Source organism: Malania oleifera, chromosome 1, assembly GCF_029873635.1.
Source record: "Malania oleifera isolate guangnan ecotype guangnan chromosome 1, ASM2987363v1, whole genome shotgun sequence".
NCBI classification, from domain to species: Eukaryota; Viridiplantae; Streptophyta; class Magnoliopsida; order Santalales; family Ximeniaceae; genus Malania; species Malania oleifera.
This window is the reverse complement of record NC_080417.1, coordinates 140,557,776-140,576,456: the sequence shown is the minus strand read 5'-3', so window position 1 is coordinate 140,576,456 and position 18,681 is coordinate 140,557,776.

Here is an 18,681-nt window from a genome sequence, read left to right as displayed (position 1 = left end):
AAGAAGCTTCTTCTATTGCATGATTTCTCCACAAAACTTTTACCAGAGGAATCTTCTTATTCTACAATTCCTGCTCCTTCCTGTCTAGAATCTGTACTGGTACCTCCTCATAAACTACTGAAACACTGAACTCTAATTCACCATAGCTGATTATATAAATAAGGATCTAGAACATATTTCCTCAACATGGAAATGTGAAATACGTCATGTATCCTAGACAATACAGGTGGTAAAGCTAACCTGTAGGCAACTGGCCCCACTTTCTCCAAAATCTCAAATGGGCCAATGAACTTAGGGCTAAGTTTACCTTTCCTCTTAAATCTCATAACCCCTTTTAATGGAGTTATCTTCAAAAACATGCGATCACCGATATCAAACTCTAACTTCCTGTGGCGGTTATCGGCGTAACTCTTCTGTCGGCTCTGAGCTACATCAATTATATCCCTAATAAGTCAAACCTTATCACGTGTTTGCTGAACAAGCTTTGGTCCCACAACTCGTCGCTCACCCATTTCATCCCACAATAAAAGAGAACAACATCTTCTACCATAGAGCGCCTCAAATGGTGTCATGTCAATGCTGGTCTGATAACTATTATTATACGCAAATTCAACCAGCGGCATAAACTGGGTCCAACTACCCCCAAAATCCAGCACGCGTGCTCAAAGCATATCTTTTAATATCTGTATCATCCTCTCAGTCTGCTCGTTTGACTAAGGATGGAATGTCATGCTAAAATATAACTGAGACCCTAAGGCTTCTTGCAAGCTCCTCCAAAATCGTGATGTGAAATGCGAGTCTCAATCTGACACTATAGACACTGGCACCCTGTGAGAACGGACTATCTCTTGAATATAAATCTCTACCAACTGGTTAAGAGAGTAGCTAATTTTGATAGGAAGAAAATGGGTGGTCTTAGTCAAATGGTCCACAATCACCCAAATAGCATTCTAACCATGCGACGCTAATGGCGGCCCTGATACAAAATTCATGGATATATGATTCCATTTCCACTATGGAATAAAAAGTGGCATCAACTAGCCCGTCGACCTCTAGTGCTTAGCTTTTATCTGCTGACACGTCAAACACTATGCTACATACTCAGCAATCTCTTTCTTCATACAGCTCCACCAATAAGACTCTCACAGATCTCTATACACTTCGTACTGCCGGGATGAACTATGTACAAAGATCTATGAGCCTCCTCTAAGATGGTCTTCCCAATACCAGTATCAGCAGGAACACATAATCTAGAACAGAACCACAAAGTTCTGTCATCTTCAATTCAGAATTCCTCCCCCTAACCATTTTGCACTCTAACTAATACTTCTGCTAATTCTGGATCATCTTTCTGAGCAGCTTTAATCTTTTCTTGCATAGTAGGCTGTACCACTAGACTAGCAATACATGCCTGTGAATCACTCTCAACCAACTCTATGCTGAGTGTAGTGACCCAAAGAATAATGGTATTTAAATATTAAAGAGAGAGGAAAATGGAAAGCAGTAGCAGACTTCGTCGACGAACGCATCTTGGGCAACTCTGAATTTCATCGACGAAGGAGAGAGTTCATTGACGAATTGTCTTTTAACCTCATTGACGAGGTGATGTGGCTCATTGAAGAGAAGATACTGAAATGGTGTTTTGGGCAACTCTGAATTTCATTGACGAAGGGGAGAGTTCATCGATGAATTGTTTCTTAACCTTGTCAACAAGGTGACGTGGCTCATCGACGAGGGTCAGTGCATAAATAGCCCTAAACGCAATTTTTCACTTGTTTAACGTGCAGAAACTCTCTTCTCTCTCTCCTCTTTAGATTCTCTCTCCTCTTTCTTCGATTTCGGCTCCCTTGTTCGCAGGATCGATGATCTGAGGCCACCACGATGCTACTGGGGAAGTTCTCTCTAAGTCTATCGGAGCGGATCATTGGTGGGGCTGAGTTGAAATTCATCCTTGAATTGAGGTAAGACTTTTTATGTAAAATTTGGTCTTCCCATAGTTATAAGAAATGTTATTTATGGAAAAAATACTAAATTTTAGTTCTGGGAGTTGTCATTTTGAGGGTATTGAATAGGGAACCCTGCGAGTGTAGGACCACTGTATTGAGGGGGATTTCTTTCTAGTTTTAGGTAAATGAATAAACTAAAGCAATCATTTTCCATGTACCCTCATCGATGACATTGCATTTTAAATATAATAACCTAGGGGATTTTCTCATGGCCTCGTCGATGAACACGGGGGATTAGTCGACGAGGGTATAAGAGTGTCTCGTCGACGACGGTACAAGAGGGTCTCGTCAACGAGGGCAAGTTTCGTCGATGAGAAGATACCAAGAAAGGATTTTTGGAAGTCTGAAATTCATCAACGAGGGTGTAGGTTCGTCGATGAACTTTCTACAGGACTCGTCAACAAGATGACATGGCTCGTCAATGAAGGCCGCAGTATAAATAGTGCTAAACTCATTTTCTTGCGCAGAAATCTCCCCGAAACCCTCTTCTCTCTCTCTCTCTCTCCTATGAATCCACCTCCATCTCTCTTCAATTTCGGCCTCTTTAGTCGCTGGATCGATGATTTAAGGCCACCACGACGTTCTTGGCAGAGTTCTCTTCAAGTCTGATGGGGCAGATCGTCGGTGGGATCGAGTCGAATTTCTTCCCAAAATCAGGGTAATGCCTTTTAGTCAATTTTTGGCCTTCTGGAAGTTGTAGGAAATGATGTAAGTAAAGAAATATTGATATTCTATTCTGGCATATGTTGTTTTCAGGGTGTCGGGTAGGAAGCCCTGCTGGTGTAGGACCCGTTATAATAAGGAGATTTTAGCAGAAATCAGGTAAGGGAAATATGCTATGCTAGGTAGTTTTAGAGTGATTTTCAGTATGAAATGTATATTTTACCAAATTATTATTCACAGCATAAATTTATACAGTTTATCAATTATGTATTATATGTTTTAAACCATTGTGTGGCTTGAGAATATAGATATAGAATAGAAACATGCTTTATAGTATTTTTCAGAGCTATGTTTTACAAATTATGTAGACAGTGAATATATTTTATAGTAATTACAGAATACCATGATTATAAAGTTGATATAGATATATTTTACAGTACCATGACATACAGTTTTACATTTTATTTTAGAAAATACAATTGATACAGATACAGTTTATCACAGGGTCATGGTTTATATAGTTATTAAAGAATCATGGTATAATAGATAGTTATATACAGAAATGTTTTATAAAGTATCAGACCTTGTTGGACCATTACAGTTTACAAAGCACGGTACTGTAGCTATATACAGCATAGAGTGCAACCACTTATTTAGATAATACGTGGTATAAAGGTCGATCATATAGAGCCCTAGAGTGGACAGGCTCCCCATCAGATATGGGTTGAGGAGGGATGATCAGACCGATGGAGTATAGTGGTTTATTCTAGTCGGCCAGCCAAGATAGATACCGGCTACGGGTCGCACAACCCTGTCATGAGGGGTTAAATCATGACACACAGTTATCCACAAGGAATTTTTTAGTTATTACTATGTTTATACAGATTTACAAAAATAGAAAATATATATTAGAAGTATTTTGAGTAGAAACCTAAAGTACAAAGATGTTAAGTAACAGGAAAAAGGTGATGGTTTATATTACTAGTATTGTATTTACAAATTCGGTGATACATGATTATATAGTAATAGATTTTCATAGTATTGTAACTCAATTGCCACACACTAGCAATAGCATATTTTGTCTTACTAAGCATTGGCTCATCCCATTACTTTAACATTTTTCAGGTGATCCAAGTAGGCGAGCAGACCAGACTCACAGATAGAGGGACCTCAGTACTACCCTGTTAGTAGAGAGTGAGTATGTTTTTGGAGTAATTCTGTATAGCCCTAGCCCAGTTGAGAGTAATTTGGGAAATAGCTGTACATTTATATTTTGGGAACATTTTAGCACTCTAGTATTGTATATTTTGGATATGGTTATATGAATTCAGCTTTTTGCTGCTTAGGTTGATAGTTTGGTATCAGAACATTGTAAATTTTACAGTATAAAAAAGAACCCCCAAGTTAAATAGCAGGTCGTTACAATTTGGTATCAGAGCCTAGGTTGCTAAGTTCTGTAGACTTTAGAGTGCAGCAGAAGCAATACCAAAGTATAGGAAAGGATTTGAGGTTTGTTCGGTTGTCTGGGTACAGGATTTCCGTGGTGGTTTCTGTGCTTTTCCTAGGGTGACGATTTCAGAAAAACCATAGTAAACTATTGTCGGGTCGTGTGTCTAGGTGACAAAACTGAATATTGAGTTAAGGTCAGGAAAGGTAGTTAATTTTGAATTGGTATAGGATAGGTCTATATAGAGATAAGATGCTTAAGTGTGTTTTTTGTTTCAGGATGGACCGGGGAAGCAATGGTACGAATGCTGGGGAGGATAGGCCAGGATCTTCCAGCATAGGTGGAGGAGATATAGATGTTGTACTGTACAGCGTCACTCAGCAGGTGATGGCTAAGATGGCCAGGAGCTCTGGGGAGCGTAGCTGTTCGATCAAAAAATTTACGTAGATGAAGCCCCCATCCTATGCTGGAGGAGATGACCTGATTGTAGCTGAGAATTGGGTCCAGGACATCGAAGAAACGTTGGCAGTGCTTCCTTGTTCGGATGAGCAGAAGGTAGTATTTGCAGCATATAAGCTGACAAGGGAGGCGAAGCACTGGTGAAGATCAGCGCTATTGATTGAGGAGCAGAGGCCGGTTCCAGTACCAGTGGCGTGGGACAGATTCAAGGAGCTGTTCTTCGAGCGGTATTTTCTTGCTATCGTTCGGAGCGCGAAGGCGACAAAGTTTATGCACCTGGTACAGGGGCAGATGACTGTATCTCAGTACGTGGCTCGATTTATCGAGTTGTCGCATTTCACTCCACATCTAGCACCTGATGAAGAGAAAAAGCCAAGGAACTTTGAAGAAAGACTGAGGCTAAACTTATTTAAGTAGGTGATTGGCTTCAGAGCTCAGACATTTACAGAAGTTGTAGACAGAGTTGCGATCATTGAGAGTGGTATATAGAGGGGTATAGCGGCTCAGAGTCAGAGGAAGAGGCATGGGCCTCAGGGCTTTCAGGCTGGCTCCAGCAGGGGTCTATGAAGAGGAGATCACAATAGAGGAGATCAAAGGCAGATGGTGGGACCTTGTGGGAATCAGGGTACGCCAATTGTCTCGATTTGTCAGACGTATGGAAGATGTCATTTAGGGGAGTGCCGGGTAGGAAAAGATGTATGCTATCGATGCGGGAGACCCGGCCACATGGCACCTACATACCCAGAACTTCCAGACCAGGTCCCAGCTCCCAAGCCCTATCGGGGAGGTTATCAAGCTCCTCGTGGAGGACAATAGAGGAATGTGGCCTCGGCGAGGGTTTATGCGTTGACACCGGAAGATGCTGAGGCTGTCGCGGATGTGGTGACGGGTACTTTTACTATTTTATCACATTCCGTTATTGTTTTATTTGACTCAGGTGCTACTCATTCATTTGTCTCTGCATCGTATGTTAAATTATCTTGAAGTAAGATCCAATTATTAGATAGAGAACTGTCAGTAGCCACACCATCTGGGTCAGTGTTGAGGTGTCAGAGGGTGCTGAGAGGGTATCTTATAGAAATTTAGGGGAAAGTGTTATCATCAAATCTGATTGTGTTTGAGATGTGTGGGTTTGATGTAATACTGGGTATGGATTGGTTGGCTATTAATCACACCAGTATTGATTGCCATCAGAAAGAAGTAATTTTCAGACCCCCTGGTGAATAAGAATTTCGATTTGTTGGTTCACGTGTACATGCTCTGTTGCAAATAGTATCATTTGTATAGGTAAGCAGATTACTCCGGGATGGAAGTCAGGGGTTTGTGGCTTTTTTAAAGGAAGCATCAGAGAATGAATCGAAGCTTGACAGTATCCCAGTCGTGCGGGAATTTCTAGATGTTTTTCTAAAGGAGCTACCAGGGTTGCCTCCATAACGTGAAGTGGACTTTCCTATAGATTTGCCTCCAGAGACAGTATCGATTTCTAAGGTTCCCTATCGTATGGCTCCAGCTGAATTAGGAGAAATGAAGAATCAGTTGCAAGAATTGCTGAATAGGAGATTTATATGACCCAGTGTATCGCCATGGGGAGCTCCAGTATTTTGTGTAAAGAAGAAAGACGGGTCTATGAGGATGTGTATTGATTATAGAGAAATCAACAAGGTTACTAATTAAGAATAAATATCCTCTGCCCCGTATAGATGATATGTTTGATCAGCTCCAGGGTACACGGGTTTATTCCAAGATTGACCTCAGATTAGATAATCGTCAAATGAGGGTAAAAGCAGAGGATGTTGCAAAGACAGCTTTCAGGACCAGGTATGGGCACTACGAATTCCTCGTTATGCCGTTTGGTTTGACGAATGTCCAAGCCATGTTTATGAATTTGATGAATAGAGTCTTTCACCAGTATATGGACCAGTTTGTGGTGGTTTTTATTGATGATATACTGGTCTACTCAAGGAGTTTTGAGGATCATAAGATGCATTTGAGACGGATACTGCAGACTCTCAGGAAAAAGAATCTTTATGCTAAGTTTAGTAAGTGTGAGTTCTGGCTTGAGAAGGTTGCATTTTTAGGCCACGTGATCTCAGGAGACAATTTATCAGTGGATCCCAACAAGATCAATGCGGTAGTGAATTGGGTCAGGCTGAAGAACGTGCAGGAAGTCATAAGTTTCTTGGGACTGGCAGGTTATTACTGTCGATTTGTGGAGGGATTTTTGGCTTTGTCAAGACCACTCACGCGGTTGACCAGGAAAAATGCCAGATTTGTGTGAGATGAAGAATGCGAGCAGAGTTTCCAGGAACTAAAACAGTGGCTCGTGTGACACCCCGATTTTCCATAAAAAAAAATTTCAATAATAAATAAATAATTACACGTCATCCACAACACCCACAAATCGGCCACGTCAACAATCCTACTATCATTCATATGACCCGACCTGTATTTGGTACAGGGTAAAAAGGTTATTTTATTATACAACCCAACAACGGAAGATAATATACACATATCAGTCAGAATACAATACCCATAGTATCAATATACATATATACACAATACTATCTCATATCCAAAAACAATACAACCCTAGGGAATCACACCTTCCTAGTCCAAACTCACCCTGTATATTAGGGTCCTAGCTCCTTACGATCACGGAGCTCTACCACCTGGCCTATCTCTGTCCCCTAAAAAATTAGATAATTTGGCTGAGACACATCTCAGTAAAAAAGAATAAATTATTTATAGTGTATGGTCATATGAGTACAATTATAATACACTTTACTTTTCAAATCATCATTTTATTTGAGAAAATACAATGATATTCACATTCTCATAATCATATAGAAATATACAACACAAGCTTTTATAAGCTTTAAAATCATTTATCAAATTCAATGATTTCCAACACATATTTACCCGCGAAGTTCCTGAGAATAGAGAAGATTACCCGCCCATATAGGTAGCTTCCCTCTGCCCTAACACGTTATGCAGCCGGGTATGACCACATCTGATACCTATCAGGGCACTCACCTTACTCAGTAAGCCCTCAAGCGGAGAGTTTCACTTCGCCTCAATTATTTATATTATTAACTCACGCGGTTCCATTTCTCAATTTTATCATTCTTAACTACTCAATTTCCATTCTTTCTTTCATTTCTTATTTTAGCCAATTTTATCATTCTTTCACTTTTCATTTCCACTTTACTTTCCAGCTCATGAGTATCCTCGGTATCAAATACCAACATCGCGTCTGTAACTCATGGCCACCCTTAGGATCTTTTTATACACGTCATGCTTCCCCCCATGGTTAAGGTTGTGCGGCCTGAAGGCTAGATCTAACCGCGGTTGGCCGACCCAGTTAGATCAAATATCATATCACATATCGCGTCTGTAGTACGACTGGCTGGCCAATAACCATGATCCGGACTCAGGGGGCCCAACAACCTTACATAATGGCACAGTCAACTGTCACGCCACACGCTCCAAAAGTCCGTGTGGTTGCACTAACACCACTCGCAACGGTACCGTGCTCAATATCATAACCATCAAATAGGGTTTACTACCACATACCCACAATCATTATGCTGTATTGCCATTTATCATTCATATTTCACGTATTTTCACATTTCTCATTTTCATATTGCAGAATTAACATTGCAATATTTTCATTTCACATATTCACATTTCAATATCAGCATTCTCAATACATTTCATTATTTAAATGATATTTTCTCAGTTCATAATTCATCTCATCTCATATTATCATATACATATCTTATTTCACAATTACTCAATATTTCTCAAAACACATTTCCATATTTCACATTTCTTCATTTTCTCATAGAATAGATTTCTTGCACATTTCAATTTCATCATTTTCCCACATTTAAATTCTCATATTAAACAGATTTCAGTATCACATATTTCATAGGATAAATCATCTAGCTCAGTTTAAACATTTCTCAATATAAATCATATGTCACACAAATTTCATCTGATATTTATATCATAATAAATTTCAAGTAAAATAACATACGCCATTTTCACATATTTCTCAACCCATAATTTTCATAAAAAGACTGTTATAATTTATTCCCCTTACCTGACTTACTGAAAGTCTCGCTAGAACCCAAAAATCTCACGCCCTTGGCGCCCGAAATTTAACTCCTGCAATTTACATTTTCCCTAGATTAATTAATCTATTTCTCCAAAATAATACTCATCTAGCCTTCCATAGGTTCCATATACCTCAAATTAATATTTTAACTAACATTTAACAGCCCCACTTAATTTTTCTAAATTTTTCCTGCGGGTCCCAAAATTACACCCGCGGTGCTCACCCGGGCCCTAAATTTCAGAAATCCTATTTCAGCCTAGATGCTCAATATTTTAGCATTTCTAAATTAATGCTAATTAATTAAAAATAAGCTCCTTAATAACCTCCGTACCCCAAATTTGGGGTTTTGGCCCGACACCCCCACAAGAATTTCGTCTCGCTAGACTTGTAGAGAATCATCCCTAGATTCTCGTGGTGGTATCCGTTCGTCAATTGGGCTTATAAATTGAAAGAAATTAAAGAAAAAGGAGAAAATGACTTACCCCAAGGGATACGCTTACGCCGCTTCTACCACCTATCCGCTCTGGTAGAAATGACGACAGCGGCGAATGGAGTCTAGTGGTATCTTCGGATTTTTGATCAGGCGAAAATCCATCACGAAATTGAGGAGAGAGGGAGAGTGTTCAGAAGTTGGAATAAAGAAAAGAAAAGAAAGAAGAAGAAGAAAAAGATAAGCTAGAAGGGGGGGGCGGCTCAAGAAGATAACTTTAAAAAAAAAATTCATCCTGAAGCTTTCTGAAGCTTCAGGATGTTAATAATAATAATAATATTTAATTAATATTATTAATAATATATTTTATTAATAAAATAAAAATTAATTTTAATTAATTTTTTTTATTTTTTTAAAAATTCATTTAATTAATTAATTAATTAATTAAGTTTTTGTTTTTTTGGAATCATTCTACTAATCTTTTATATCTCTTTTTGGAGTTTTTACAGCTCATCACTACACCAGTACTGACGATTCCATCAGGAGGTGATGGTTATGTGATTTACAGTGACACGTCTTTAAAAAGGCTTGGTTGTGTACTAATGTAGTATGGTAGGGTGGTAACGTGTGTGTCGAGGCAGTTGAAAGAATATAAAAAGAACTACCCTACCCACAATCTGGAATTAGCTACGGTTATACATGCACTGAAGATCTGGAGACATTACTTTTATGGTGAGAAATGTGAAATATTTTCGAATCATAAGAGCCTAAAGTACATCTTTACACAGAAAGAATTGAATATGCGGCAAAAAAGATGGTTAGAACTCATCAAGAATTACGACTATACCATCAGTTACTGCCCAGGTAAAGCAAATGTGGTGCCTGATGCTTTGAGCCATAAATCAGGAAATACGGCACATCTAACTTCAGTAGTTCAGCACCTAATTTATATGGACTTGGAAAGACTCAACGTGGAGTTAGTGGAAGATAATTCTCAGGTGCTTATTGCCAGTCTAGTTGTACAGCCTACACTTTATGAGAGAATTAAAACTGCTCAAAGGGATGATCTGGAATTAGCAGAAGTGATAGTCAAAATACAGATGGTCAGGGGGAAGAATTCAGCATTTCTGACGATGGGACTCTAAGATTTCGCACCAAATTATGTGTGCTTGCAGATGCCAGTATCAGGAGAACGATTCTAGAAAAGGCATACAGATCTCTATACACTGTGCATCCTGGCAGTACGAAAATGTATAGGGATCTGCAAGAGTATTTCTGGTGGAGTGGCATGAAAAGGGAGATAGCTGAATTTGTACGGCATTGCTTGACGTGCCAGCAGGTTAAGATTAAGCACCAGAGGCTGGCAGGACAGTTGCAGCCACTTTTCATTCATGAATGGAAGTGGAACCACATATCCATGGATTTTATTATTGGGTTACCGCCGGCGCTGCATGGTTAGAATGCCATCTAGGTAATTGTTGATAGGTTGACGAAGACAGCGCACTTTCTGCCCATTAAGGTTAGCTACCCTATGAACAGGTTAGGAGAGATTTACATATAGGAGATTGTTCGACCCCATGGATGGCCAGTATCCATAGTCTCGGACCGTGATCCACATTTCACATCGCTGTTCTAGAGGAGTTTACAGGAGGCATTAGGGACTCAGCTAGCATTCAGCACCGCTTTCCATCCTCAGACTGACGGTCAGACAGAGAGAACTATTCAGGTACTCAAGGATATGTTGCGAGCGTGTGTTTTGGATTTTGGGGGTAGTTGGACTGAGTATATGCCATTAGTGGAATTTGCTTACAATAACAGCTACCAGGCTAGCATTGGCATGACTCCTTATGAGGCACTTTATGGTAGGAAGTGTCATTCCCCTTTATACTGGAGTGAGCTGGGTGAGAGGCAAGTTTTGGGGCCAGAGATTGTTCAGCAGGCATACGATAAAGTCTGACTCATTTGAGATAGAATCAGTACAACACAGAGTCGGCAGAAAAGTTACACAGATACTCGCCGCCGGGAATTGGAATTTGGAGTAAGTGATCATGTATTTTTGAAAATAGCACCGCTAAAGGGAATAATGAGATTTGAGAAGAAGGGTAAGTTAAGCCCTAGGTTCATTGGCCCATTTGAGATATTCAAGAAAATTGGGTCAGTTGCCTATCAGCTGACTTGGTACGAAAAACTGTATAATCATGGTATTCTGTAATTACTCTAAAACATATCCACTGGCTGTATATTCTGTAAAATATACCCTGAAAATACTGTAAAACATGCTTTTGTACTATATTTATATTCTCAAGCCACACAATAATTTAATACATAATATTCATAATTAATAAATTGTATAAAATCCTACTGTGAATAATAACCTGGTAAAAATATACATTTCATACTGGAAATCATTTTAGAACTACCTAGCATAGCATATTTCCCTTACCTGATTTCTGCTAAAATCCCCCTACTGAGACGGGTCCTACACCCGCAGGGTTCTCCACTCAATACCTTGAAAACCATATATCCCAGAACAAAACATCACTATTTCTATGTCTACAGCATTTCCTACAACAGCTGGAGAGTCAAATTTCGAATAAAAGACCTTAACCTGGATTTAGGATGAATTCCAACTTCATCCCACCGAAAATCCACTTCGGCTGACTTCAGTTTAGCAACACAGTCTAGATTATTTCCTGTGATGACCATGTCATCCACATATACTAATAAATTTGTAAACAAAGGACCTTTCACGTGCACAAACAAGGATGATCAGCAGTAGATTGAATGAAACCAAGCTGTTGAATAGTGGTGGAAAGTTTAGTGTACCATTGTCTAGAAGCTTGCCTTAAATCATAAAGAGATTTGAGTAGCTTACACACAACAGAAGAAGAAGAAGAAGAAGAACCCCCCCCCCCCTTTACTGTGATAACCAGGAGGCAGAGACATATATACTTCCTCATCCAAATCCTCATGCAGAAAAGCATTGTTGATATCCAATTGATGAAGAGGCCAAGCTTTGGCAGCTACTAATGCAATCAAGACTCTAACAATGACTATTTTGGCTACTAGAGAGAATGTTTCAAGAAAATCTAAACCTTCTCATTGAGTGTAACCCTTTGCAACTAATCTTGCCTTGTATATTTCAATTGAACCATCAGAATTCAACTTAATTTTGTATACCCACTTACATCCAATGGGAGATTTACCAGGTGGTAAAGTAGAAAGCTCCCAAGTGTGAGTTTTCTCAAGTGCTTGAATTTCCTTATCCATTGCCTCTTTCCACAAAGGATCTTTAACTGCTTGAAAGAAAGACTGAGGTTCTTGAGGAGAAGTACTGACTATCATCATGTATGACTGATAACTTGGTTCCAAATGTGAATAAGTAAGGTATTGAGATATGTCATAAGGTGCACCTGGAAAGTGAGTAACAATACAAGAATAATCTTGTAAGTAAGCAGGTTGTTTGGTGTGTCTCATTGATTTTCTAAGAGGTGCAGATGGTGGTTCTGCTGCTGTAGTATGAATAGGTGTTGTTGAGACTATATTAGGAACCGTATGGTCGGGTAAAGAATGAACCAAAGAATTAGTAGAATTATGATTAGCAAGGGAAGTAATAATAGGAATGACAGAAGAAGAAGAAGAAGAAGAAGAAGAAGAAGAAGAAGGATTAGAATTAGAATATGGAACCTCAACTGAAATAGAATTATTAAGTGGAGTTGAACAAGGAATATGATTTTCAGGAATGCAAATGGGAGTAACAAAAGAGCTATTACCTGAGCTAGAATTGGCAATGTCCTCAACTTCAAAACTAAAAAGAAAAGGATCTGAAACTGATTTATTAGCATCAGCAAAAAGAAATATTTCTTCATGAAACACTACATCTCTGGAAATAAAAATAGTATTTGTAGTTATATCTAGGGCTTTGTAACCTTTCACACCAAAAGGATATCCTAGAAACACACACTTTCTAGCTCTAGCAGTAAACTTAGATCTATTATGTGCTAGAGTGGAAGCAAAACAAAGACATCCAAAAACCCTTAGGCGACGAAAGGAAGGAGCATGACCATAAAGTACTTCATAAGGAGTTTTATGAGACAAGGCTGAAGTTGGGATTCTATTAATCAAATAAACTGATGTTAAGACACAATGTCCCCAAAGGTATAAAGGCAAGTGAGAATGGAACAAAAGGGATCTTGCAACATTTAAGATATGTTGATGTTTCCTTTCTACTATGGCATTTTGTTAAGGAGTTTCGACATAGCTTAATTGATGTTAAATTCCCTTTTGAGCAAAAAAATTGCTCACGATAAACTATGTTCCATTATCAGTCCTTATCATCTTTATTTTTCTAGAAAATTGAGTCTCAACCATATTACAAAATTGTTCCAAAACAGATTGTGTTTGAGACTTGTGTTTCAGCAAGTAAACCCAAGTAGACCTAGAACAATTATCTACAATGGTTAAGAAATATTTGCATGAATCAATTGTAGGAATAGAAAAAGAACCCCACAAGTCACAATGTATCAAATCAAAACAATTTTTAGAAATATGAGAACTTTTATTAATAGGTAATCTCTTTTGCTTTGCAATAGGACAAATATCACAAAGAAAATCTTTATTTGAATCAACAAGAGGTACATCATTGGATTTAATCTAAGCTAATTTGGCATTTGATAAATGTCCCAACCTTGAATGCCACACATGTGACTGTGGCTTATTAATTGACAAAATTGAAGAAAAAAAAGAAACATACTTGCTTCCTTACGGCAGGTAAAGCCCATTGCACTCTTTACCCAGACCAATCGTGCTCCAATGAGCAAGGTCCTGGATAAAAAAATTTCCAAAGAAAATAAGGCAACAAAAAATGATTTAATAAGTTGATTGACAGATATGAGATTAAAGCTGAAAGAAGGAACATAAAAAACATTGTGTAAGATCAAAGTTTCAATGATTTGAATTGCCCCAATGTGTGTAACCAAATCAATTTCACCATTAGGAAGGCTCACATGAGCATTCAAAGTGGTTGTGATATGTGTGAAACAAGTAAGTGAATGTACCATGTGGCAAATAGCTCGTGTGTCTATGACCCAATCAGTAGATCCAAAACAATTCTTGTTTACCAATTTGGCTGCGAAAATAGAGTGTGTCAAAATGGGTGTGAAGGAAGAATTAGATATAAAACCTAACGTGGTTTCAAGATAGTTATTATGTGCTTGAGCCTGGGAAGAATTTATTGTCACAGCAGCAACACCATGAACACTAGCAGATCCAAAGGTCAATCCAGACAAACCATTACCAACACTTACATTAGCAACAGATGATTGTCACTAGAAGTTGATCCTGTATTGAGAAAAGCCAACAATTGCTCACATTGAGTCTTGGTGATGGGGCATTGAATCTGGCTTTGAGAAGAATTCTCAATCATAGTTCCTTGAGGACAAGAAACTTGATTTGCACTTGATCTCCATTTTGGCTTATAGCTAGGTGGGTATCCGTGTAGTTTGAAACACTTATCAATAGTATGTCCAAGCATATTACAATGAGTACACATAGGTTTTTCTTTCTTGCTGTTTCTTTTATTCCATCCTGAATTACCAGAATTGCTTCCCTTTGAGTTTACATACATTGCCATAGTATCAAGTTTAGCAGCATAGGATCCTCCATCTCCAGCATTCTTGTGAGACTCTTCTTGAAGAACTAATGCATAAACCTTGTTAATTGAAGGAAGAGGCTCATACATCAGAATTTGAGTCCTAATGGTTTCAAAATTTTCATTCAATCCCATAAGAAACCTCATGACATAGACTTTATCATGATTATTACTTAAGATTTTATTCGCATCACATGTACACTTCGGTAATGGCTCCAAATTTAGCAATTGATCCCATAACCTTTTGAATTTTGTAAAGTACTTAGTTACTGACATCTGATTTTAAGTAATATAATAAAGTTCCTTTTGAAGATTGTATATTTTAGGACCATTGTTCCAGCCAGATCTCTCTAGCAGTTTTACAATACATCACACTGCCATATACATCTGCGTGTATTGAATTAATCAACCACGAAATTACCAACGTGTTGCAGCTCTGCCAGTCTTCATAGAAAGGAGACTTTGGATCAGTTTTAACAATTTTTCCATTGATAAAACCTATCTTTTTTTTGGCAGTGAGAGCAAGAATCATGGCTCTTGACCAAGAATGATAGTTTTTCATGCCAAGTAGTGGCTGTGTAACCAGAATGCTACCTGGATTTTCGTTCGAATGGAGGAAGAATGGATTTGAGAGGTTCAGTTGTGAGGATGGATCAGATTGATTGCTTGAATCTGGAGATGCCATGGATACACCTTCAGGCTCTGTATGTACTTCCTATCTCCTCCGAACTTTGTGCTTGAGAAGTATTTTAGGAACAGAAGCAGTTTCAGTCTCTATCGAAATTCGCAGATCCAAATATAGCTTTGATCATCGTTTCATTTGTATAATATGCTATGATACCATATAAAACTTCAAGAACAGAAGATCTAAATAAACTTGATCTTATTTCTTGAATACAATGAAGCTTACAAGAAAAACTAAAAATACAATTGTTAAATCTCCTTATATACAGGATCTATTAGGCTAACTAAATAACTAACTTCCTAAAGAAAAGAAAAATTACAAAGTTTAATTAATCATAACAAATAACTAATTCTCCCGACCCTGCTTATCAATTTTAACATGTTCTTCTCAATCAGACTAATGGCACTGTTTGGTCTTCTTCCAACTCATCAAGGTTGGCACAGAGTCCTTTCGCTCAGCTTTTGGACTCTGGAATGTTAAATTATAAAGTCTTTTTCAAGCATTCAAAGTCTAACATAGAGGCTGTACTATTCATATGGTGGTTGTACTATTTATGTGGTGGCTGCACTATTCATTTGATGGCTGCACAAGTCTACAAAGGTGGCTACACTATTCATTTGGTGGTTGCACTATTCATTTAGTGGCTGCACAAGTCTACAAAGGTGGCTACACTATTCATTTGACGGCTTTGAAAAAGAGGCTTACAAAATCCCTATAAATAGGGAAGTGGTGGTGAAGGAAGTAGTATCCATCCCAAGCATCTCCAAATCCACCTTTAGAGAGAGATCAAATACTCTCCTACAAAGTATCTCTGTTGTAGCCCGTGTTTCTTGTTTCTCCTAATTTGAGAGAAGTTGTATCATTATTTTTCATAGTGGATTCCTTCTACTCTTGCCCGTGGTTTTTCTCTCAATTTGTTTAGGGGTTTTCCACGTAAATCTTGGTGTCAATTCCTCTTTTCTAATTTCTTATTTTAGCTGTGTGATACTGTTCCGACCCATTCAATTTCCTAACAGTGGTATCAAAGCCTTGGGTTACGGCCTTTGGGTTGGGGTTACTATTCATGGTTACTATTCACACGTGTCACCGGATACTTTTACAGTATTGTGAACGTATGCGAGATTTGTTCAAGTATACAGTTCCATTCATTTACGATACTGTTCACGTATACGGTATTGATCACGGTGAAAAAGTGGGAGCCGGTTTAGTGGAGGAGCAGATCTTATCTACTACAATGGCAGCAAAGTACGAAATTGAGAAGTTCAATGGGGGTAATTTCTCCCTTTGGAAATTGAAGATGAAAGCGGTCCTGAGAAAGGAAAATTGCTTAGCGGCAATTGAAGATAGACCAACAGGGATAACTAACGAAAAATGGAGCGAGATGGATGACAATGCTGTGGCTAATCTTCATCTAGCATTAGCAGATTCGGTGTTATCAAGCATTGCAGAGAAGAAGTCAGCAAAAGAAATTTGGGATGCACTGACAAAGCTCTATGAGGTAAAGTTACTTCACAATAAGATCTTCTTAAAGAGGCGACTCTACTCTCTTCGAATGAGTGAGTCCACATCGGTTACGGACCACATCAACAATCTTAATACGTTGTTCTCCCAACTGACAACGTGAGGCCATAATATTGAGCCAACCGAATGAGCAGAGCTCCTACTCCAAAGTCTGCCAGATTCGTATGATCAACTCATCATCAACATTACAAATAATATTCAATTAGATAATCTAGTCTTCGATGATGTTATGGCAGCTGTTCTGGAAGAGGAATCCAGACGCAAAAATAAGGAAGACAGATCGTCCAGTTCTCAACAAGTTGAGGCACTACCGATGACGAGAGGAAGATCAACAGAACGTGGCCCTAGTGGGAGTCACAATCATGGTAGATCAAAGTCAAGGAGTAAGAAGAATTTTAAATGCTACAACTGTGGCAAAAGGGGGCACATCTCGAAGGATTGTTGGCATAAGAAGAAGAATGCAGGGAAAGCTCCTGAGGAGAACGCTTCTCAAGGATGCACTGCGAGTACTTCCAGTGATGGCGAAATCCTGTACAGCGAAGTGGAAATGATCTCTAATGGCGGTAAGAAACTTACTGATGTATGGATCATGGATTCAGGAGCAACTTGGCACATGACCTCTCGCCGAGATTGGTTCCAATTTATGACCTGTTTCAGGCGGATCTGTATTCAATGGGGTCTGCTCATGCCTTAGAGATGATGGAGTTGGTAATATTAAACTGAAGATGTACGCGGTACAATTACACTATTCAAGGGTACGACATGTGAAGGGCTGAAGAAAAATTACGGTCTCTTGGACAGTTAGGATGACCTCAGCTTTGTAAGACCCTTATGAAAATGGGATCTTGAAGGTTGTCAAAAGGCGCGCTTGATGATTGCAAGCAGAAAAGATCGTGTAAATACTATACACATGCCTGGGAAATACATATACAACGGAGACGCATCAGTTGCATCACCCCAGGAAGAATCAACGGAAATGTGGCATCGTAAACTTGCCACATGTCTGAACGTGAGTCTGAAGATTCTTTCAGAACGTAATCTTCTTCCGGACTCAACTCAGTAAGCTACCTCATGTGAGCTTTGGTTACAAGCAAGGCAACAGAGAATTCAAATTGAAAAGATATACTGCCAGAAGCAAACACAGTATCGACTTGATTCATTCTGACGTATGGGAATCACAGTTCATCCATAGGAGGAAGCGCATTATTTTTTCTCATTTATGATGACTACTCAGGCGATATGGGGGTATACAATCAAGAGGAAGTCAGATTGTGTTTCTAGGGTTAAAGAATTCAAGCGCAGGTGGCACTGAATCTGAAAAAAAAAGAATCAAGTGAATTAAGGACAGATAATGGAGGAAATATAAAGATGGCAATTTATTTCATTTTGCAAGAAAAAATGGTATTCAACGGCGTCACTGTTATGCCATTACACCCAGCAAAATGGCGCGTAGCAGAGCGGAATGAATAAACCATTATTGAGAAAGGACCAGAGCCATGTTGAAGATTGAAGACTACAGATCTAGCCAAGTCATATGGAGCTGAATGAAGCAGTCAAAACAGCTGCTTGTTATGTGATACACAATCACCGTCAACAGCAATTGCGTTTGAAGACACCAATGGAGATTGTGGATTGATAAAGCCAGCCCAATGATGTTTCTCTTCACATTTTTGAGGATGTCCTACATATGTAATTTATAA